Genomic DNA, 23,824 nt, shown 5'->3' on the forward strand with positions numbered 1-23,824 from the left:
AATTGCATAATATGGTTTAATAGTACACCATGACAAGCGTTTTCAGAAGGATACGTCATACGTGAGAATTCTAGATGCAATATAATATTATATCTATTTGGTTATATCGTATTAAAACATTTGAAATTAGTGTCCAACTAATTTTAAATGCTTGGCATATTTAAATTATAATGATAATTATTTTTGTTACTTTATAACATTTTTTTTTCATTTCATAGTCGCGAAACACGATGTATTTCATCCTTCATTCGAAAACATTTTATGTATAATAAACTTTGTGTAAACTATTTATATTATATTGCAAAAAACGTAGATCCATTGGTAAATCAATAAATGAACACAGTTTTTACACTACTACTTAAGGTGACGCCGCGTTAAAGTAAAAAACCGTGTTGGATATGTTTTAGAATGCTTGTTTTCTATGAGAGGCCGGCCCAGCCTCTCATAGAAAATAAGATATGGAACAGCAAGAAATGGAAAGGGCGTAAGCGACAAAATGGGTTGTGTCGCGTAATTTAAAAACCATAAATATATTTCATATAAGTTATGGGCAAATTAAAGTGTATGCTTGAACCAATTTATGTACAAATTTTGGAAGCTTAAATCACTCTCCTCTGTTGGCAAAATTAGTATCCCTTTTTTTAAAGAGGTCTTTTTGATTGATTATTCTGTGTTGACCAATCGTGTTATGCTAGCTTGATAATTCAAAGACAAAGACACGATGAATATTGACAATGAACTTTAATTTCTTAACTTTAGTCATTGCTGAGAAAAATCGAGATTATCAAGGCGTCGCCTTAAATAACGACGTTTAAGTATTTAATTATTTTATGTCAAAAACGTAGTTGATACAAAGTAAAACAATGTATTAAGTAAATAGTATTTTAATTAAAGATCGAGGAACAAGAAGATAATTAGCATTTTAATTAAACCCGTTAATGAAAGGTAAAGCGTCGTATCCAACTATTGTAAATTAATTCTACATTAGAAACTGCTCAAACACGGCTCAGTAAATATAAACAAGAGAAACACATTAAACGGTCGTATTTCTCACGATAATTGAACGAGAAAACTACTAAACTCTTACGGTCTTATTACAAAAGATTTAAGCACCAAGACCGTTCCTATTTATCTATATATATAAAACTCAAAGGTGACTGACTGATTGACATAGTGATCTATCAACGCACAGCCCACTGAACGGATCGGGCTGAAATTTGGCATGCAGGTAGATGTTATGACGAAGGCATCCGCTAACGGCCATTCCCAATATTTGATCTATCTCTGGTTTTGCCTTACTAGAGATAGGAATAGCTCACATTACGGCCATTCCCAATATTTGATCTATCTCTGGTTTTGCCCTACTAGCGATAGGAATGACTCACATTAGACATTAGAGACATATATTTTATGTCAATTGTGAGCTATTCCTATCTCTAGTAAGGCAAAACCAGATATAGATCAAATATTGGGAACGGCCGTAAGACATTAGAGACATATATTTTATGTCAATTGTGAGCCATTCCTATCTCTAGTAGGGCAAAACCAGAGATAGATCAAATATTGGGAACGGCCGTAAGAAAGGATTTTGATAAATTCCAACCCCAAGGGGTTAAAATAGGGGATGAAAGTTTGTATATACTAATAGTTCTTAACACGAGCGAAGCCGCGGGCAAAAGCTCGTTGTATATAAAATACAAAGTGGTTTTTCTGATATATGAAGGGACAGGATAGAAACATGAAATTTCAGACACGTCTTACTCTGGAGTATATAGGCATCTACTTAGAAATAATTTTATCCCAGGGGTTTAAACACGGAATCAGATATGGAATAAAATATTTTATTTTACCAGATGATTTTTCCGGGATAATTATACCAAACAGGAAAAACGGTTCAGCGGTTTGGGCAAGGTTAAGCAGACAGACAGACAAAATTTCGCATTCATAATATTCTAGTATAGTACGGATATCCGGCCAAAGCCGTGGCCAAAAACTAGTACGCCAGTAATGGTGCAAAATATGTAGGTGGATTTCCACTCATTAGACCCGACGTAGGCGTACCGTAAACAATTCACGGGAGCCCTGGCGTTTTCAAAATGGGCGCGCGTTACTCGCAGCCAGCGAAACCTGTGCCGTGAAATAATTTGTCAACCACCTTGACCTAGATTGCCGCCGTGCACAAATAACAAAAATGGGTGGCACTCATTTAAGTGGGCGGTGGGTGCTTCTAAATCAAATATACTCACCAAATGAAGTTAGGAAATGCCTCCGTTTATGCTCTAATATAAAAACGTTATAAACTTTTAAGCACTTTAAACGAACATTAATTGAATAGCGTAGTAATTCTAAGTTTATGCGAATCACCTGCAGCTACTAATTAAATCGGCGGCCGTAGTTATATTTCATCCGCCTTGAAGTAGTAAAAAGATCTTATTCCTTTCGTCTGTAATAAAAAATCAAACAATCAAAAGGGAACTTAATTGAGGGCTCAAAATTAAGTCACTTGTGGAACGACTCGAGACAAAATTCGCATTTCATTCAGACCCTTTGCTGAGCGAAATTTGATACTCTACATTAAATATTATGGAGGTACTCAAAGACAAAACGTTGTAAAATGATAATGACCACATCGTAAAAGTTGCGGCTTATTAGCTAAATACTGTTATTGTCCCCTCTTCTGTCTCTCGAAAATAGGACATTTAATTCTTATTTATTCAGAGCGTAATCGCAAACGTTACTTTTACCTTAAGAAATCTAAATGATTTAGATTCCAGTAACTATGTAATACTGTCTGATTGTAAGAGTGCTTTGTAGCACTTGGCTCGATGCATCTCGACTTTTCGAGGACTACCGTTAGCCTATACAATAATAGACAATATTCATCGACTGCATCGTAACGGAAAACATGTAGTTTTACAGTGGATCCCTGCTCATATTGGTATAGTTAACAATGAACGTGTAGATGTTTTAGCAAAGCAGGCTGTGGTCAACGGTAACCCATACAACTGTCTTCCTTATTTTACTGAATTGTACTATACACCGAAAGACAGATGTAGTAAACTTTGGAAGGAGTACTTAGATGAAAGGTCTTGCAGTAAAGGTGTTTAGTGCAAAACAGTGCAACCTGAAGTTCCAAGTAACTCCTGGATTGATGTGACAAATATGAGCAGAAATGAGGTTGTACTGGCGCTCAGGCTGCGGTCCGGCCACATTCCACGTAACAGTTTTGCGCATTTGATGGGAAAATCGGGGTCCCCTAATTGTTCGCGATGTGCACGGGTGGAGGATGCTTACCACTTGCTAATGGAGTGTGCTGTGTGACCTTAACGCAGCTGAGCGGGAATCTTACTTTTCTGATTATAATTTTAATTATTTTGGTGTAGATTTATGTAATACTGTTTTGTCCTGGGCCTCTATCATGAGCTCTTAAATCCATTCACTTTACGTCCTTATACATAAGGTATAAGGACGTAAAGTGAATGGATTTAAGAGCTCATGATAGAGGCCCTGTCCTATTTATTTATTTAACTCTTTATTGTACACAAGAAACACATATAAAGATATAATTAACACAGAAAGACGACACAAAGGAACTGCTTATTTTTAAAAGAAATCTCTTACAGCAGCCCTACGAAGAGATACAATTTAAAAGACAGCAGATAGGACGTGCACAATCAATAGCTATTAAATTTATGTCCTAATTCGGAATCTGCCAAACATTGGTATAAAATTGTTAACTTAGGTTTAAGTCGCAGAATCACAGATAGTATGTAAGTTCATTCAATTGTTACACTATAAGGGTGTCATTTTTTTTTAGAAAAAACCCTTTAAAAATAAAGATAAAAAAAACCTAGTAGAATATTATCTAAATCGATTTTGTTATAATATAAACCATTAAACGCCTGTCTTCAGCGTCAAAGAAAAGTTATAAAATAAAAGTTTTCGACGTACTTAGTAGTTCTTGTTTGTTTCGATTGTTACGGCTATTTCAAAGAGAGGATGGAACGTGCAGACGTCGCGTCGTAGACAACTTTGTACGTTCGATGATTTTACGGATTAATACCAAATGTTTCAGGAAATTCTATTAAAAATCTGGTCAATTTCATTCACATACTTTTTTTTTTAATAAAATAAGGGGGCAAACGAGCAAACGGGTCACCTGATGGAAAGCAACTTCCGTCGCCCATGGACACTCGCAGCATCAGAAGAGCTGCAAGTGCGTTGCCGGCCTTTTAAGAGGGAATCGTTTTCTGTGAGAACGTGGTATTTATCCGGTCGAGCCGGCCCATTCGTGCCGAAGCATGGCTCAACCACGTATAAAATATAATACTACCTACCTATAAGATTTTTTTTTAATACTGTCAATGTGTCTCATATCAGTATTAAAAAAATCAGTCGTCATCTACCGTCATAAGTTTAGTGTCAAAATATTGGCGCTAAAAGACTTTTGATTTCAATGTTTCTTTGAGAAATGCCCCAACATCATGAATTTATCTTTTTTTTTGTTTTTTCTTAATTTTCCATTCAAAAATTTAAAAAGTAACTCCTTTAGCGCTGCTACTTTCACATCTCTATATAATACACATCTTAAACTATATTATCACTGTGTTTTGTTACAACTAGTATATAAAATATAAAAGATTAAAAGGTATTGTTCTAGAGAACTTTGAAGTATGCTCGTACAAGTGTTTTTAGTAGACGTTATCGATTTTGTGTCGATAGCAACGACGTTAATAGATAAAGTTTTCATTGAATTAAAATGAAGCAAGTAATGACGACCTCTGTGGCTCAGTGGTGAGCGCGTTGGTAGCTCAAGCCGACGGAACAAAAAGTTTTCAAAGTTCCTGGGTCATGGATGTGTATTAAATATGTGTATCATATAATAAAAATCGTAAATATATGTATAGTAGAAAAGTATTAAATATATTTCCGTTGTCTAGTACCTGCAACACAAGTTCTTCAGGTACTTAGCACGGGGCCAGACTGACGTGGTGTGAATCGTCCATAGATATTATTATTATAAATGAAACGATATTAGTAACCGTCTTCAAAATAAAAAGGTTATGGTATTCCGTATTCGACCCATACGTATGTAATATTTCCAGAATTGACCAGTTTTCGTTTATTATGTTAGTCTATATCAGCGTCTAAACAAAATATATTATTATATGTATATTAATACGTGAGAGAAAAACTTTGTAACCCTTTTTACGAAAAATGGCGAAACGTCATGAAAATTTCATGCACCTATCTATGCATGAAATTTCGCACAGTTATAGTTTATATGGTGAAGGAGTGCATCGAGCTAATATTATTTTAAAATTATGCTTTTATCATATATATTTTTAACAAATAAAACGTTACACACACTACGACACTACTACTAGGAAAAATGACAGATTTTTGAGTGACAAGCCTATACATACGAATTATACTTTTTTATTTATGGTTGAAGTCTGCTGACAACAAGTTGACAGATTGAAAATGGATTATTGTTTTTTTATTTAATTTTAGATACTATTAGACAATGCTTAAACGGCCAGTCTGAGATCAGCTGAGTCCCAGAGACAAGAATTGAAAAAAACTATAGTAGTAGTCCTAATGTCGTTGAAAGTAAGGTCGAATTTCGACCATTGGGCGATTTCTAGTTATACTAAATATCAAAAGTATGTATGCACGTTTTTTTAATGTTTGTGTTGGCATATTTCTGTGTCAAGTCCGATTTAAGTGTTTTTTTTTTGTTTTATGACGTACTTGGCATTGTTCAAATTAAATAATACTAGTGCAAGTTCCATCAAAATCGGTTTTATGATTATGATGTCGGTTTTATTTTTTTAATTTACAACTTGTTTTTATACCAGTCGATGCTAGAACTACCTTACGCAGAATTTCGTTTATCGCGTGGAAACCGTTCATTCTTTCGGCTTAAAAAGCATCATATCATAATATGCCCTTTTCCTGGACTCAAAGTATATCTGTATTTTCAGCAAAATCGGTTTAGCGCTCTAAGCGAGAAGAAAAGAGGAACAGACGGACGGACACACTTTCGCATTTATAATATTATGAATTTAACTGGAAATGCTATTAGGTACATTTTAATAAAATACAAAAAAGATTATCTTAAATCTATCTATCCTTTTAAAATACTTCTAAGAACACCAAGTAATTAAGTCAGGTCAACTAGACGTAAAAGTAGATAATGCTCGAGATATTTCAAAGGAATCTTCTTTACATAAGCAAAGAAACTTTCCGAGTTATAAAAACTGGTGTACTAACTTGTAACTAATTTATGAAAGCTAAGCTTGAATATTTATTCATATTTCAGGGGACAATCTCAAAGACGGCGAGTTAATATTAAAATTACTGAGTTAAAAGTTTGTTGGTTTATAAAAATACACCTATTTAATTTAGAAAAATACACCCTATTTAAGCAATGATAAGAGAGTGTATGGATAAGAATAATTGGGTAATTTCCATAGGCATTAATTTAAAAAAGGAAAAAAAAAAAACACAGAGAAAGGCTAAAGGCTATTTGAGAATAATTAATAAGAGTAAAAACAAAAAAAAAATTAGAAACAATATTATCATATTCCATTATGAAACATTATCAAAAAAAATGCGTAAGAAACCTCTTAAAGAAAATTAATAACCAGTAATAAAGGTATAAAAGGTGAAATATGAATACACGAACAGCTCATAAAACTGGAACGTGTGTAGAGAGTGTGGGCTTTACGAAGCGTACGGATACATACTAACATGGTAACACTTTCAAACAAACAACTGATACCATACTGTATCTTCTGTGATACACCTCAAAACGCCTAGATAATAATATGCGTTTTGAGAAAATATAATATCACACTCTTCCTTCAACGTTACAATTTACAAACACAAGTACTATCCATAATCTATATAATATATATAAAACTCAAAGGTGACTGACTGATTGACATAGTGATCTATCAACACACAGCCCAAACCACTGGACGGATCGGACTGAAATTTGGCATGAAGGTAGATGTTATGACGTAGGCATCCGCTAAGAAAGGATTTTGATAAATTCCAACCCCAAGGGGTCAAATAGGGGATGAAAGTTTGTATATAATAATACTTCTTAACGCGAGCGAAGCCGCGGGCAAAAGCTCGTAATATTATAAATGAGAAACATTTTCTGTCTGTCTGTTAACTGTTCATGCCTAAACCGATTTTGCTGAAATTTGGTACAGAGATATTTGGCTCCCGAGAAAGGACATAGGATACATTTTTATCCTGGAATAATGTACGGTTCCCGCGCGGCATTGACGAAACAGAGTTGCGGGCGTCATCTAGTTTGTTTTTAACTCAAACAGTAATATCAAAAAGCCTATTCCATGCCAAGAATTCCGATTGAGGTTGCGAAGTCCAGCCTAGATTCTATGTTAAAACTCGCTATTACTCAAAACTTTCGCTCATTTCATAAAGTGTTCGCACTAAATAATTACACACGGAATTAAGACTGGTTCATTTTATATTTTAATTAAGTTCGTCCTAATTCACTTACCTAAAATGTGGAACAATATTTGAATATGCGATTTAATGCCGAAACACATTGAGTCAGCCTCCCCGGTCGTATCTATTACTGCTACGTGACCCTCCTCAGAAATATCTATACCACAGTATAAATGACAGTACTTTGAGGTTGCGTGCGCTGCGTTTTCGTGGAAGTCAAAAGTGATTTTTAGATTCTCGCGGCAAGCAAGCGCTACTGACAGAAATTCAAATAAAATGGCATACCGCCACCGATTTATGAAATAGGTTTGGTCGCCATCGCTTGCCGCGGGGATCAAGAAGTCGCCTTACGCTGCGTTTCCACCGGAGAAGAGCTAAGCTGCGTTGCGAGGAGTGTGTTTTTGAGAACCAATAGAATCGCTTTATTGACGTGAGCTTGCCATGACATCGCTCAGAGCAGCGATGCTATTGGATCTTAATAAAAACACATTAAAACTATCCGATGTGTTTTCCCAGGACTACAAGTATTTCCATACCAAACATAAAATTTGTATGTCTTAATAAGAAATTACTGTGTACAGTAAAGTAACTCAGTCATACTTTTAGGGGTTTTGTTAATTTGGGTATTCTAGACGTTTATTTATACTCTACTGTATGTTATGTAAATTATGTCTATACTTTGAAATGTTGAATTCTTAAACGTTTTGATGTGAAGTAAGATGGATGGTTGAAACTTGAGAGACTTGGAGAGCCTTCTTCTTTTTCAATAATGGCTTCCGCATTGGTACTACGCTGTGATTTACGGTGGTTTTTGGACGGAAAAAATATAAAATTTGCTTGTCTTTTAGTAAAATGCAAAAATCTCAATGTTAAAAGATAATCCGTGTAACATATTACATAATATTACATTTACTCTTACATTTTTCTATTACATTCTATTACTTCTTCACGCATGTCAAACTGCTAAACCGATTTGTATATTATATGGATAATGGCACACGCTTAGTTGCAGGCCCATGTTGGATGCGAGTAGCAGGAGATCGGTCATCTTGGCGTTCATTGAGAGAGGCCTATGTCCAGCAGCGGACGACTATAGGCTGATGTGATGATGATGATGATGGATAATGGATAATATGTAACATATGCTAGGAAACGCGCATAGGATATTTTTCATCACGGTACAGAAATAAAGTTTCTGGGCGATAAATGAATTGTGCAACAAAGTTTCATTAGATTTCTAGGTTCTGTTCTTGTGACTGCGTTCTCGCAAAGTAAAATGTTACACCAGATTCGGTGATGGTGACCGGTTTCATTTAAAAACCAGGCCAGTTACGTAGGAGTAATTTTAAAGTGCTCAAGTGTGTGCGCAGTACACAAGAGCTTTCTCTCCTCCTTTATTCTCGTAACCCAGTGGGACGGACGACCGAAGCGACTGGCGAGAGATCAGGCACAGAAACGACTTTTTACATCCGACGCATGGCTCACGATACTTGTCTTAATCAGGTGATCAGTCTGCAGTGCCCTGACCAAACTTGGAAATAACACGCTTCTAACGCTGGAATCGAACCCACGACCTCCGACACAAAAAAAACTAAAAAGAATTAAAAAATATATATTAGTTAATAATTTACAAACTCGCAGAGCTACTTTTATCGCAAACATTTCTTGAACGCCTTCAACATTTTAAATGGTCGCCGGAGACAAATCAAAAAACAATCACGGTTGACACAGCGCGGTTGTTTGTGCGAGTTCTGAAAGTTTGCCAGCAAATATGGGTTACATAAGGCCGTGTGTTCACTGCCGCCGTCACCGGCACGTCACCGACAAAAATTCCAATAAAATGCCATTGTATGATCTAGGCTAATGTTCCGCAAACTTTTTGTGTTCAAGGGACAGCTAGGAAAATGAATTTTTTTAGGTACACCACAAAATATTAATCAGAGTGTACAAAAATTAATTCTTATTCCTTTCGGCGATCGCGTCGTCCTGAGATGTTGCCTTTTTTGTGGTTCTTATAAACTAAGAATATGTAGGTAGGTACGATGTCATTTTTTGTGGCACACCAATTACTACTAGCCACGGTACACAAGTGTGCCGCGGCACACACTTTGCGGAATACTGACCTATGCTATAGGTTTCATTTTGCTCTACGCCACTACAAAACAACGGCGGCATGCGCAAGACCAATGTCGGTAGAAAACGAAACCTATAGCTTAGGTCATACGGTGGCATTTTATTTGAACTTTTGTCGGTGACGTCCCGGTGACGGCGGCAGTGGACAAACGGCCTAGGGGGATGGGCGATACAATAATTGCGACCTACTCTGTCTTAGGAGTTCCAGTAACATTATACTCCGCAACGTGACATCATATTAAAACAAAGAGCATTATGTTTTATTGCATCGTTTGTGCTGCAATATATTTTACGTTCATTGCATGCTATAAACCAATTGTGATATTAGTAGGTACATTAAAGTTGTATTGGAAGATCCGTAGTCCCAGAACAATTTTGGATACGAATTATTTTAAGTAGAGATCCTGTAGTCGAAATTCGCCCATAATAGCCATTCAGACTTCCTTCTCAAAGGTATTTGAGCGTGTAATTAATAAGCGCCTAGTTAATTTTCTGGAATCAAAACACCTCTTAGCAGATACACAATTTGGTTTTCGGAAGGGAAGGTCGACTGATGAAGTTGTTCATAACTTTACTCAAAACGTAGTGAAAAATCTAGACTGTAACAAAAAAACACTCACTATATTTTTAGATTTAAAAAAGGCTTTCGATACTGTTTCTCTAACAATATTGATAAAAAAACTCGAAAAACTAGGTATTCGTGGTACACAATTAGCTCTGTTTAAGGATTACGTAACAAATCGCTCTCAGTTTGTTAAAATAGGTAAACACTGTAGTTCTGAACAAAAACTCGATTTCGGCATTCCGCAAGGCAGTATACTTGGCCCAACTCTATTTTTATGTTACCTAAACGATTTGTGTCAACTTACGCTACAAAATGGTGAAATAACAGATTACGCAGATGATACTGCCCTAACGTTCACGGCCAACACTTGGACTGAGGTTTTTGAATTAGCACAAAGAGGTTTTAACGTCGTATCTCAGTGGATGGCTAAGAATAGTCTAACGCTAAACATAGAGAAAACCAAATACATGTGTTTCTCAATGCGTAAATTGAATTTGCCGCAAAATCTGAGAATATATATGCATAAATGTTCTTTACCTTCTTCCATTTTGTGCCAATGCTCTGAAATAAGTACAACGACACATAGTAAATATCTCGGGGTGACGATTGATAGCAGCTTAACATTTGCCGAACACATACATAACATATCCCAGAGACTCAGAAAATTGATATTTGTTTTTAAGAAATTGAGGTACGTTGCCAACGGAGAAACAATGAAAACAGTTTATATCGCTCTTGCACAATCGGTTATCTCCTATTGTATTACATCTTGGGGCGGAGCAGCAAAGACCAAACTTATAGAGCTGGAGAGAACTCAAAGACTTCTACTTAAGATATGCCTGATCAAGCCGAGGCTCTTCCCTACCACTGAGCTATACCAGGAAGCTAAAGTCCTCACAGTTAGACAACTGTTTGTACTTTTCACGATACTTAAGCAGCATTCACTGGTTTTCTATACACCTACACCCGTTTCTAGGAGACAATACAAAATATTCAATACTGAGATTACCCGAACATCTTTTGCCCTGTTCTTCTATGATTCTTTTTTAAGTTAGGAAAAATATTGTATAATAATGCCAATAAAATATTAAATATCTACCCCAAAACAAAATTAGAATGCAAGAAATCTGTAACTCAATGGCTTTTAAACCTCACTTATACTGAAACAGAAAATCTAATAGGTAGAAATAAAGATTAGCTGGATAAATAAAATAAAAATAAAAAATATATAATATATAAGTATAAATTATTCATAATCACATTTTTATAATAACACACATACACACACTCACCCACACTTACTCCCACTCACACATACTTATTAAAATCTATTTAAAGTAATAATATTGTTAATGTTGAGATTTAAATGATATTGATAATGTTAAAATTAGAATAAAATGTCACATGTCATTATAATTAATCATGCTAATATTGTTAACATTTATTAGAGTACGAGGGTTGGAGGCCTGGTGTCTTGAAATACAAGCAGGAAACTGCTTAGTTTAAGACGCCAGTCTCCCCACAACATATGTGCACTGTATTGTAAATGTTATAAAATATGTAAATTGTTTATTGTGGAGAGAAAAATAAACATTATTATTATTATTATTATTATTATAATATCCATATTTTTTTATTGAGATAGATAAGTTAAGAGGTAGATAAATTGTCGTTATTTTTATAATTGAAATAAAATTATCATCATTTTAATCGTAAATTAATATTTCTAAAATCTTTTACCAAAAAGTTTATCTGCCAATTTTCTCATTGCTAAGCTACGAGTAATATTAAAGTCGTAAAAGCTAGTTATCTAAATGCGATTTCTCGTTTCAAAGATTCAAAATTACCCTCTCGAACTCAAACTTTATCACCTAATCTAAATTCTACTGAGAATCTATCGAATCCCGTTAAATACTTAAGCTGTCCCGTCAGATAAGACGTCGCTAGCACTTAAGTCTGGAAGATGCGCCTTGATAATGTTAATTAGGCAAACCGAGCTGCAAACAAAGCCATGTTCAGACCTAATAGAATCACGGAGATAGCACGCCAGACGCCTTAGGTCGCTATCATATTGACGGTTTGCAAGCGGATTAAGGCTCAGTCAGTCTCGAAATCAGCGGGCAGCGGGGCGGGAGCAATGGCGGCGGCGCAGGAAGCCGTCTTGTACGCTGCTCGCCGCCAGTTCCATACAAACCTATACATTGGAACGCGCCGCTCCTGCCCCGCTGCCCGCTAATTGGGATTTCGAGACTGAATTCTTAGAGCGGAGCGGGCGATAAACAAATGCGTCGCGAACACGTCACGGTTATGCAGGGAAGATGTGACGGATACGCGACTATTTTATCGCGTGTTTGCAGCGAATTTCCGCGAAAATTTATTTTCAGCGTCCGCAAAAGTTCAGCGAAAATTTGTTTTCAGCGTCCGCGAAAGTATTCGCTGCGCGCTCGTCCCGCCCCGAATCCGCTCGCTAAACGCTAGTATGATAAGGCCCTTAGCGATTTCCCCGGAGACTTGTATTGTCTGCAAATTCACCAGTGTTTCATTAAGGAAATTATCACTTGAGGAGGTAATTCTGTCATTAAATCCTAGGTATCTGTTTCTTATTTCACCGGGTGTTTTTCTTATAAATGAAAATGTCGCTTTCTCTCGGTCTTGTTTTGAAGCGTGCCACGTTCTCACATTTCCATTGTACACGTGTACAAATGATCAAAGAAAATCCACGAAACCCGTAACTAGAATAATATTTTCTTCACTGTCGCTGGACCCAATTTGTCATAAATGTATTATGATCCCGATCGTGCTTGTTAAAATATAAATATCTTGGTACGGTTCGCCTCGGGCTCTGCGACTGGAAATAATGCTACACCGCCACTCCAATAGCGCCCCGGACGTGCTCGAATATTTTATAAAATTTGTGGCTCCTCCGCAAAAGGACTGGCGACAAAGGAATACATTATGGTCCAGACCGCGAGGCCAGTCGCATAATTTGAAATTTTGCGATACGCCTCATATCGATCCATATTGGAATATTATAATGTATTCTAATGATAATATCCTTCCGAAGTTAAATCAATTAATCAATTATATTGTACTTGTCTGTTATACACAACACACAGGATTCAAGAATACAGAACCATGCCAACAAACAAGGGAGATGCGCCAATTGCCATGGAAGTAAAATAAGCTATATTTTTACTAAATTTACCAGTCTTGTCTGTCGGAAATATTCTATATGGACAGTAAAAATGTGTCTGCATTACCAACAAGCTGTTCTGGCGGCTGCGATCTGTCAGGGAGTGAGTTATCATTTGCTGTAAGCATAAAGCTGCATGACATACAATCGCAAACCTGCGTGTGCACGTACTGTATTTTTGATAATCTCACACATTCATACATGCATTTGGAAGGGATTTGATAAATAAACCATGTAGTGTATGTGTTGTAATACTTATGTTTTGTGAAATAAATGATCTAGTATTAGCTTTGTATGGCACGATTTTTAATATTAAAGCAGTATTGAAACCAGAACTGACATGCTCATTGATCAACACACTTTGCTTTAGTTAGTGATAAAAAGTGCTTGCATAACCTAATAAACGAACGAACATAAAATGTTGTTTAGCTACTTTATAATTTGGGTCTTGAAATATTTTAAAGAGCACTTAGTTTTACTGAATTAAATGACCAGCAAAGTTTAGAAAATTTTAATACATTTTTAACGAAATTTTCTCAGACAATTTGAGCGAAGAAAAAAGAGCGCGTTGTACTTTCTTACTTATTAACTATATATTATTTACTATTCCCACAAAAATCTTGATTATCGTCATACTTCATAATAATCATAATATTAATACGCGAACGAAAAACTTTGTAACCCTTTTTACGAAAAATGGGGAAGCGTAGGTGCATGAAATTTTGCACAGTTATAGTTTATATGGTGAAGGAGTGCATCGAACTAATATTATTTTGAAATCATGCTTTTATCATATTTTTTTTTTACAAATAAAACATTACACACACTACAACACACACACATGAGACATTTTTTTATTGAATCTAAGATACTATTAGACAATGCTTACACGGCCAGTCTGAGATCAGCTAAGTCCCAAAGACAAGAGTTGAAAAAAATAATAAAGTCAATATTTTTTACAAAATATAGGTAGTAGTCCTAATGTCGTTGAAACTAAGGTCGAATTTCGACCATTGGGCGATCTCTAGTATGATTAAATAACCTCTCGTCTACGTCAAGACCACTAAACAAGTTTAAAACTAAACTACCTCAGATCAAAAATAAATCAGAAAACACCAGAATACATTATGAATTTCATTCGCGTCACAAATCAATGAATCAATCCATACTAATATTATGAATGCAAAAGTATGTCCGTCTCTCTGTCTGTTAAAATAAAACTATATGTTACCCCTTCACGCTCAAACTGCTCAATCCATTTTGCTGAAATTCGGTATGGAGATACATTGAGTCCCGGGAAAGGGCAAATGATGTTTTTATCCCTGAAAAATATACGGTTCCCGCGCCTAAAACGAATTTTTGCGCAACGGAGTTGTAGGCGTCAGTTATATTTGACGATATAAAATGGTCTCGAAAGCGATATCTAATTGATTTTCGGCACTTGGGCGAAAAGGTAAGCCATTAGAAGTGACTTTATCAAAGGCATCTCCAAAAGCAATTTACTGAAGAGCGGACACGAGTTCGAATATTATTACGGAAGCAATCCTCGCTTTAGTAGTGTAGTTTCCAATAACAATGTTCGCAACCCACAAACCTTCTTCTGATTTACTTAAACTATCCGCAATGTTTGAAAACAATTTAATTTTTCATTGGCTCTTATTGTTCTCGAAGAAATTAATTTAAATCCCATTTCATGAAAGAAAACAGTTTATAACGTGGGAGAGCCATGCTTCGGCACGAATGGGCCGGCTCGACCGGATAAATACCACGTTCTCACAGAAAACCGACGTGAAACAGCGCTTGCGCTGTGTTTCGCCGAGTGAGTGAGTTTACCGGAGGCCCAATCCCCTAACCCCTATCCTATTCCCTTCCCTACCCTCAACTATTCCCTTCCCTTCCCTTCCCTACCCTCCCCTATTACCCTATTCCCTCTTAAAAGGCCGGCAACGCACTTGCAGCTCTTCTGATGCTGCGAGTGTCCATGGGCGACGGAAGTTGCTTTCCATCAGGTGACCCGTTTGCTCGTTTGCCCTCTTATTTCATAAAAAAAAAAAAAAAAAAAACTTCTATTAAAATGTAGTGATTGAATCGAGCGTTTCTGTTGATGGACGATCAAGATTTTGATTTGGAAGTCCGACATTTTCCCAAGCCAAATCCACACTTCACGACTTCTGTGGCTCAGTGGGTGAGGGCGTTGGTAGCTCAAGGCGGGGGTCGCGTGTTCGAATCCCGCCGACGGAACAAAAAAGTTTTCAAAAGTTCCTGGGTCATGGATGTGTATTAAATATGTGTGTCATATAATAAAAATCTTAAATATATTATGTATAGTATAAAAGTATTAAATATAATATTTCCATTGTCTGGTATCTGTAACATAAGTCCTTCAGGTACTTAGCACGGGTCCAGACCAACGTGGTGTGAAGCGTACATAGATATTATTATTACTATATTATAAATGCGAAAGTGTGTCTGTCTGTTACCTCTTCACGTCTAAACCACTGAACCGTTTTTTTTCTGAAACTTAGTATGGATAAGCCCCGTGAGAGGACATAGGTTACTTTTTATGTCGGAAAAATATACGGCTCCAGCGCGATAAAAGACGTTTGCGCAACGAATTGTATTGAATTTGTACTGAATCGACAGATTGGCATTGAAATCTGTCAAATCCATACAAATTTAAGTCGCGCCCATAAAGTTAATATACCTAGCGGAATAGAGCAACAATCTCGAGCTGTCAAACGTAACCGAAATTGGTTTTCATATGTGTGATAAATATGTGTACGTATACACTTGCACAAGCATGATTGAACATGAATTCTATGAGATTAAATTGTCAACGTGCGGCACGTGCCGACTGGACGTCAGAAAGAGTGCTGCTGTCATGTATTACACGTCTCTTTTTACCACGCAGTGTTACTGATAGTGACATCTCTCTTGCTCAGGTCATTGTTTCTCTATTCCGCTAGGCATATTAACTTTACGGTCGCGCCGCGTCTTGCCTCGTCGCTTTGCGGTCTGAATTGACCCTTAAACTACATTTAAATCTGATACGAATAAAAATCTTCCTCCGCCCATTTAGACAGCAGATCTAATATATCACTCTACAAAAAAGCTTTTCGCCTTGCAGTTTTTGTTCGCAAGTTTCAGGTCATGGTATAATACGGTGCGAGTGTGCCGGGAACGAACGTTGGCATTATTAATGAGATCCGATGCACCGCAGTGGACGCTCGACATCAATTCACCACGCTCCTTAACAAATTAATGGCGACGAAAATATATCGCCCCACTTCGGATTAAGTGCAACAAACCTTGTTTTAGAATATAACTAGCGACCGGCCGGGGTTCGCATCGGGTATAAAATATATTATAGCGACCGAAAAATTGATTAAAATCGACTCAGCAGTTTTGACTTGTATTCATTATTACTACCCGTTGCCCGCATTGGTCGGTACTCGGTAACGCCGCAAAGCTACTTCCCGAAATGTTTAAATGTTTAATATCTTCGAAAATATTCATTTACTTAAATCATCTTATGCTGTACAGGGCCATATAGATCTACAATAAATCAACAATGTATTTAAGTTGTTTAATTTGATAAGGAATAATGCTGTATAATAATAATAATAATAATATCTATGGATGCTTCACACCACGTCAGTCTGGCCCCGTGCTAAGTACCTAAAGGACTTGTGTTACAGGTACCAGACAACGGAAATATATTTAATACTTTTATACTATACATATTTGTCGTAAAAAGAAAATGACAAAAAAAATTATTATGGGATATCCATAACAGATAGACATACCATCGCGGAGTTTTATGTAGACCTTTTCAATGTGTACAATACTTGGTACATTATTTTGATAAATCTCGTAGGGTTCAGCCTGCGTTTGCAATGTAAGCGGAAAAAATGTAATTATTTACGACATCACATTAGAAACCCCAACAATAACAGTATTTCTTCACTATTTAATGAATGTTATTATAACTATAACCTCCTCTTGAATCACTCTACCTATTAAAGAAAACCGCATCAAAATCTGTTGCGTAGTTTCAAAGATTAAGGAAACAAAGGGACATGAGGGAAAAAAGCGACTTTGTTTCGGTTTTGTATAATATTATGATAGTGATGATATTACTGTGCAAAATTTCAATCACCTACGTTTCCGCATATTCGTCAAAAGGGATCCAAAGTTTTTCTAATATATTATAATATAGATATAATATGGATGCGTTACCTAAAAATATAGTCATAAAAATAGCTGTAGAGTCTTATATGACATAAAAAGCTTATGTCATAAAAAGCTTATGTTAGCCACACGATAATTATCTTTTAATTTAGATAATGAGGTCACAACAACAATTAAACCGTCTTAGCTTTATACGGGAGCCATAAACTCAGCGATAATAAAACCCACATAATTGTACATGAACGTTACGACTTTTATGAGTTAAATTTTTATAACCATACATACAATATAGCAAAGAACGATATCAAAATAAGAATTAATAGTAAAGGATATTAAATCAGTAGCTTTACTTCTGACCACGGGTAGTAGTGATAATAGTGATACAAGTCAAAACTGCTGAATCGATTTTAATATTTTTTTCAGTTGCTATATTATATTTTATACCCGATGCGAAGCCGGGGCGGGTAGCTAGTCCTATATAAATCATTCCAAATTAGACGGATCAGGAACTCAGGCGAGAGCAGAACAGACAGAAACACTTTCGCATTTATTATATTAGTGGGGATAATATGAACTGATTAAATATTTAACAGGTTCGCTGCGGTACGAGACCTTATGAATCTCGTTTGTGACTTTCAACCGGTGCGGAGGCGAATTTGTATGTTTTACTCGTTCCGGCAAATTAGTTTTCTTTATGATTTTTTCAAGTTAGAGTGAGATAACTGAACTTATGATGATTAGGTATATTGGTAGTAATATTTTTATCAATAAAATCGTACGAGACCTAATGCATCTCGTAACGACAATACATAGGTAGTAAAAATCTACATCTAGTGCGATACGAGATCCATAAACACTCGTAACAACCTCGTACGATGCGCACCCGGAAATTAATTAGTGTTGTGTGATGTGTCTATATTGTGCTAGGAAAAGGATATTTATTGAAAGTTTAATTCAGAAATTCAAGGGAGAGCCTTTTGATAAAAAATTGGTAAAACAGTAGTATCCGAACATAAATACACAATAAAATATAGTAAAGAAGACGCTGTGTGGTCGTTATGAGAAGGCCAGACAAACAATGACGAGCAGACAGGCCGACAAAAAAATAAAACAGGTAAAAAGGGTTTTGTAATAAATGCAAGAAAACTTTATGTTCATCATGTTTTAATGTAAAACCAATGTTTTACATATTTTGTTACTTGTTATATATTTGTAATAATTTTCGTTTCGGAACTTCTTGATTGGATAGCCTCACTAAAAGACCGCGATAAAGCTATGCAATAGCTTAAAATTTCATCAACCCACAAGTATTGAACACAAACGCAAGATTCCAACAACTAGTTTGGCGCTTTACGAAATTCGGTATTTCTCGTTTTGTTCTCCCTGCGGTTGGAGTGGTCAGATATTGTTTAGAATTGAAAATTACTCGCTCACCGCTTCAGTATCAAGCTATTGTACTCGAATCGCTAAAGTCTGTTGCTCAGAATTATTAAAATATGTGGTCGCTTGTTGAGATTAGCTTATAAACTACAAGTTTTTGAGACATTTACTTTGTGTAAAGTTAAGGTGTGTTATTGAAACTTGTTTTATTTAAGGGAATTAACAGCTACTATATAAAACAGTCAGTCAGATGTAACAATAATAGATGACGCGAGGTGAACACGTGGGTAACTAGCATTTTATAATATAAGGGCAATTAAATTTTCTCCTTATAAATGAACAAACTTTGTAACTTATGCACTTCATCATCCGGCTAATATATCTGGCTATACATGAAATCCACAATTATTTATTTCAAATAATTTTCCCGGCCCTAAGGCTTAATCTAATTAATGAAAATGAAAACGTAAATTTAAAATTGTTAGTTACCCACTTCATTGACTCATGTCTTTAATTGTAATAATTGTAGTGTAGCCAACAGCACCGCGCGCGCCGTGACCAAATCACCACAGATTGAAAATTGAAATCAATTGGGACAAATGCAAAATTAGGTCATTTCCTACACATTGTCAAATACACCCCCTAAACTAGAATTCAATATCATACACCAATTAAAACGCATTATTGTCGTACATCCAAGGGAACATTTCATAATGGCCGATGAATTGCAATCCGTCATTGATATGTCCAATAGAAACGTATTTTAGAGAATAGCGATCGAAATTCGAAAATCCACGATAAGCTTCCAATGCTCATGCCATAGATAATTCAAATGTACAATCGACACTAACGACATCAGAATTTACATTCGGTAAGGTATTCCCTTGCACTTGGACGCTCGCAAATTCACTAGCGTCAGTTCAGTTGAGCGTCACAGAACGTGCACAGTTGGCGACGGCGATAACTGGTCGCTGTTAAGCATAATATTTGTATATCAACTCACAAAAAATAGTTGTTGAGTTATGAAAGCAGTTTCATTCTAAATGATCGAAATCAAAAGACTGCGTTCATAACTCAATACGTATTTTTGTGGGTTAATAAGAACACAAATGCTTAACAGCGTTCAACTATGATATAGCGAAATGCTTATTTGATGAAGATCAAATAAGTAAGATGCAGAGCAGGACTGACTTAAACCGTGATGAATAAGAAATCATTGTGATTTTGGTAAGTTAGTTTATTTGGAAAAAACCGGCGCAAGTATCGGATCGGATCGGATCGGATCGGTTTCCACTTTCAGTAGAAGCCTCTCTAATTTAAACGAGGTCATTCGATCCGGTCGAAATGACGCTGGCCGATCTTACCAGACTTGTTTCGTGCATTCCCGTGTGTTTGGACGAATCCGGTACGATCGTCCTGCGATCAACCCGGTCTGATCGATCGGCCTCAATGTACCCATATACGAAACTTAAGGTACTCGTGGCCCTTAAGAGCCCATATGACCCTAACTTGACATACTTTAACCTAGATCTCAAAATCTGTAAGGTCTAGAAAACTGATTTTTTGATACAAGTAACTTCAGTTCATAAAGATTAAATGCTCAAGACGAAAACACGATTACTCAAAAAATGCTCGATAGTTTCTTTTTTACAAAAAACCTTGTTTTAGACACATTTTTGCTTGGATCTTAGAAGTTTACTGTCTTTTCTTTAATATTTTTTAATATCTAAAAAGGTATTGATAAAACCTAAATTTGCTCAAAACACTTTTTTCATAATCTTTATAGTTCGACTTTCATTTATGTAAAACTAACTCGGCGATGATTCCGCGCCGTCCTTTTTCACCTGGCATATGAAAGACGGGCGTGAGTGTGAAGAGAGAAGGACGATGTTTGATTTTTAGAGTCAGGTGAGCTCTTAAGTTTTGTTTGGTCGAGTCGCCTCTTACCCACGTTTCACTTAGTACGCACGTGCACCATGTTGAGTGTAGATAGTGAGGAATGTCGAGTGCTTGTACTCTCGCGGACTGCGGAGTCGCAACTAACTGAATTCTGTCTTACATTTTCAAATCTCGCCTCCTAGACTTTCATTTCGCTGTAACTATGACTTAAATATTCGATGAGAAAATTGGCTATTTTAAATCAAAATGAATGTTCCATTTGATAAAGAGCTCTTTAACAATGATCCTCTGTTATTTGCATGACCCAGATTTTTTTTTTATTTAGATACTTGTGAGTAAACAAAAATTACTTTTGAAAATAGTTTAAAAATATTATGTTATGTTATGTTATGTTATGTAATGGTTCAGAAATAAAGTATAAAGATAAAGAATAAAGAGAAAATGTATAACCAATCCTAATTCAAATATTATTACCATAAATTCAATTAGTCATGGCGGTTACGTCTGCTGAGTTGGGATTTAATAAACTTTCTCTACGTAGCCAACAGGCTCTTCCACAATCCTTATAATAATGTACAATTTATTTCCAAGAAAATATAACGAAGAGTAAAACGTAAGCAGCATATTTAAATTTAAATATTCCTTGCGCCCAGACAGAGTCGTAATATTTTGCGAAGAAAAACAGCTGACTGAAAAAATCTGATTTAGCAAGTTTTTTTACAAAATAAACAACAACAAGCTCATTACATTTTATATATTTTAAATATGTATCATAATATAATACTATCACACATTTGACTATTCTATGCATCAGCATATTGTACATGAACACTAACATACAAATCATATAAGCAGCTAAAATTATTCGTTTTAGAAAACATCAAAGGCAAAACTCCACAAGGGAGAAAGAGAAAAACTTTTTCAGGTGAAAAATTTTCTCAAGTGGTTCTAGTTCTAGAATCCAAAACTAGGACCACCAATTTGAAAAGTAACTTATTCCTTATACCATAAAACCGTTATTTCAACGTCGTTAAGAGGAGTCCACACCGCCCTTTTTCCCATACAAACGTTGTCTCCTGTTTCCTCCCTGGATAATGCTTGCTTGGATAATGCCATAGTTATAATTTTTTTCCTGAATATCTACGGCCACTAATACAATGTCCCTATGTTTTCTTTTTTTTCATAATTTAATTATTGAAAAAGATATGAACGTTCAAAAACCCAAAAAAATTGCCAGATTTTCCGCTGTGTTCAAACGTCCAGAAAACAGATTTGGCTAGATTATACAAAAAAAGCAAAACATAGGAACACAGCTCAAGCCTTTTTTTAATCTTTAATGAAAAAAGTACTTAAATCGGTTAAGTTTTGGAGAAGGAATCAGGGGACAACGAATCGTTGATTTTCTGGATTTTCTGCAGTTGTCTCTATCGCGTTCTGCGGTATAGGCTTGAGGTAAGGGAGACAGCTATAGATATTTCACGTACTTTTTTTCATTTCTCTAGCCCCTGGTGTATCCTCTTAAGTCAAAAGTCATCTAAGCCTTCCAGCATGATATCCTACTGAAGTCACCCTACTACGTACAACACTGAGCATGACACGATTCGAACTTGACCTCATTACTCACTCTTACATATTATACAAAGCTGTTTCATATAAAACAATTAATTAAGACTTGGAATGTTCTAGAAACGTTCCGCGTTACCTAATTACAAGGCGTAATTTAAACCGAAGCAAGTTCGCTTGTTCGTCTCCTTTGTTTCGGCTTAGTATTGTAAGACGCAGAGTAGAACCACATCAGCTCTTTAAATAATTATTACGAACGAAACAAAACACGCTGATTATGTTATAGGGCGCGTTCCGCTTCTGCCAAAAGTGCGAGACTAGTCACAGAATCTACATATTATTACGTGAGCCAAAAACTTTGTATCCCTTTTGACAAAAATTGGGAAACGTGGGTGAATGAAATTTTGCACAGTTATAGTTTATATGGTGAAGGAGTGCATGGAGCTAATATTATTTTGAAATTATGCTTTCATCATACATTTTTTTAACAAATAAAACATTACACACACTACAACACACACACTAGCAAAAATGACAGATTTTTGAGTGATAAGCCTGTACATACAAATTATAATCTTTTATTTATTGTTGAAGTCTTTTGACAACGGGGTGACAAATAATTGAAAATGGATTATAGTTTTTTTATTGAATCTGAGATACTATTAGACAATTATGCTTACACGGCCAGTCTGAAATCAGCTGAGACCCAAAGACAAAAGTGGAAAAAAATATGATAAAGTCAATATTGTTTTACAAAATATAGGTAGTAGTCCTAATGTCGTTGAAACTAAGGTCGAATTTCGACCATTGGGCGATCTCTAGTTAATTTTAGACACATAATTCTCCTTGTAACTCAATATAACAGTCTAATAGTCGGCAAACTTGAGGTTTACTTGAGTAGATTTGCTTGCGTAGGTTGAATGCAACGTGTGTGCGGAAGCAAAAAGAATGCAGTCGAAACCGACAGTTTACCATCATCTGACATACATATTATTATGTTCACATATAAACTTGTACTGTATCTACATACACTTCTTCTACCTGACCTACTCTAACCTAAAAACTACGAGACTTGAAATATATTTTAATGTCGACAAATATTTTTCACGCACAATAATTTTTCGTAGAAAACTTTAGATACCGATTTCTTTATTGCATTAAGGTGACGCCGCGTTAAAGTAAAAAAAAAACCGTGTTGGATATGTTTTAGATTGCTTGTTTTCTATGAGAGGCCGGCCCGGCTTCTCATAGAAAACATAATTTAAAAACCATAAATACATTTCATAATATAAGCTATGGGCAAATTGAAGTGTATGCTTGAACCAATCTATGTACAAATTTTTGAAGCTTAGCTCACTCTCCTCTGTTGGCAAAATAGGAATCCCTTTATTTACAGAGGTATTTTTGATTGA

At 35.8% G+C, this 23,824-nt stretch overlaps 1 protein-coding gene and 1 long non-coding RNA gene across 3 annotated transcripts in view; both read right to left on the reverse strand.

Moving 5' to 3' along the window:
- The window catches only part of LOC121740422 (peripheral plasma membrane protein CASK), a 318,557-nt gene that overhangs the window by 169,480 nt on the left and 125,253 nt on the right, over positions 1-23,824 (reverse strand). The gene's annotated exons all lie outside the window — the stretch shown is intronic.
- Positions 4,420-23,680, reverse strand: LOC121740437. Its single transcript, XR_006037643.1, has 3 exons — positions 23,669-23,680; positions 16,162-16,168; positions 4,420-4,494 (listed from the first exon to the last, which is right to left on the reverse strand). It is a non-coding gene; the product is annotated as an uncharacterized LOC121740437 (long non-coding RNA).

Source organism: Aricia agestis, chromosome 3 (genome assembly GCF_905147365.1).
Source record: "Aricia agestis chromosome 3, ilAriAges1.1, whole genome shotgun sequence".
Taxonomy (NCBI): domain Eukaryota; kingdom Metazoa; phylum Arthropoda; class Insecta; order Lepidoptera; family Lycaenidae; genus Aricia; species Aricia agestis.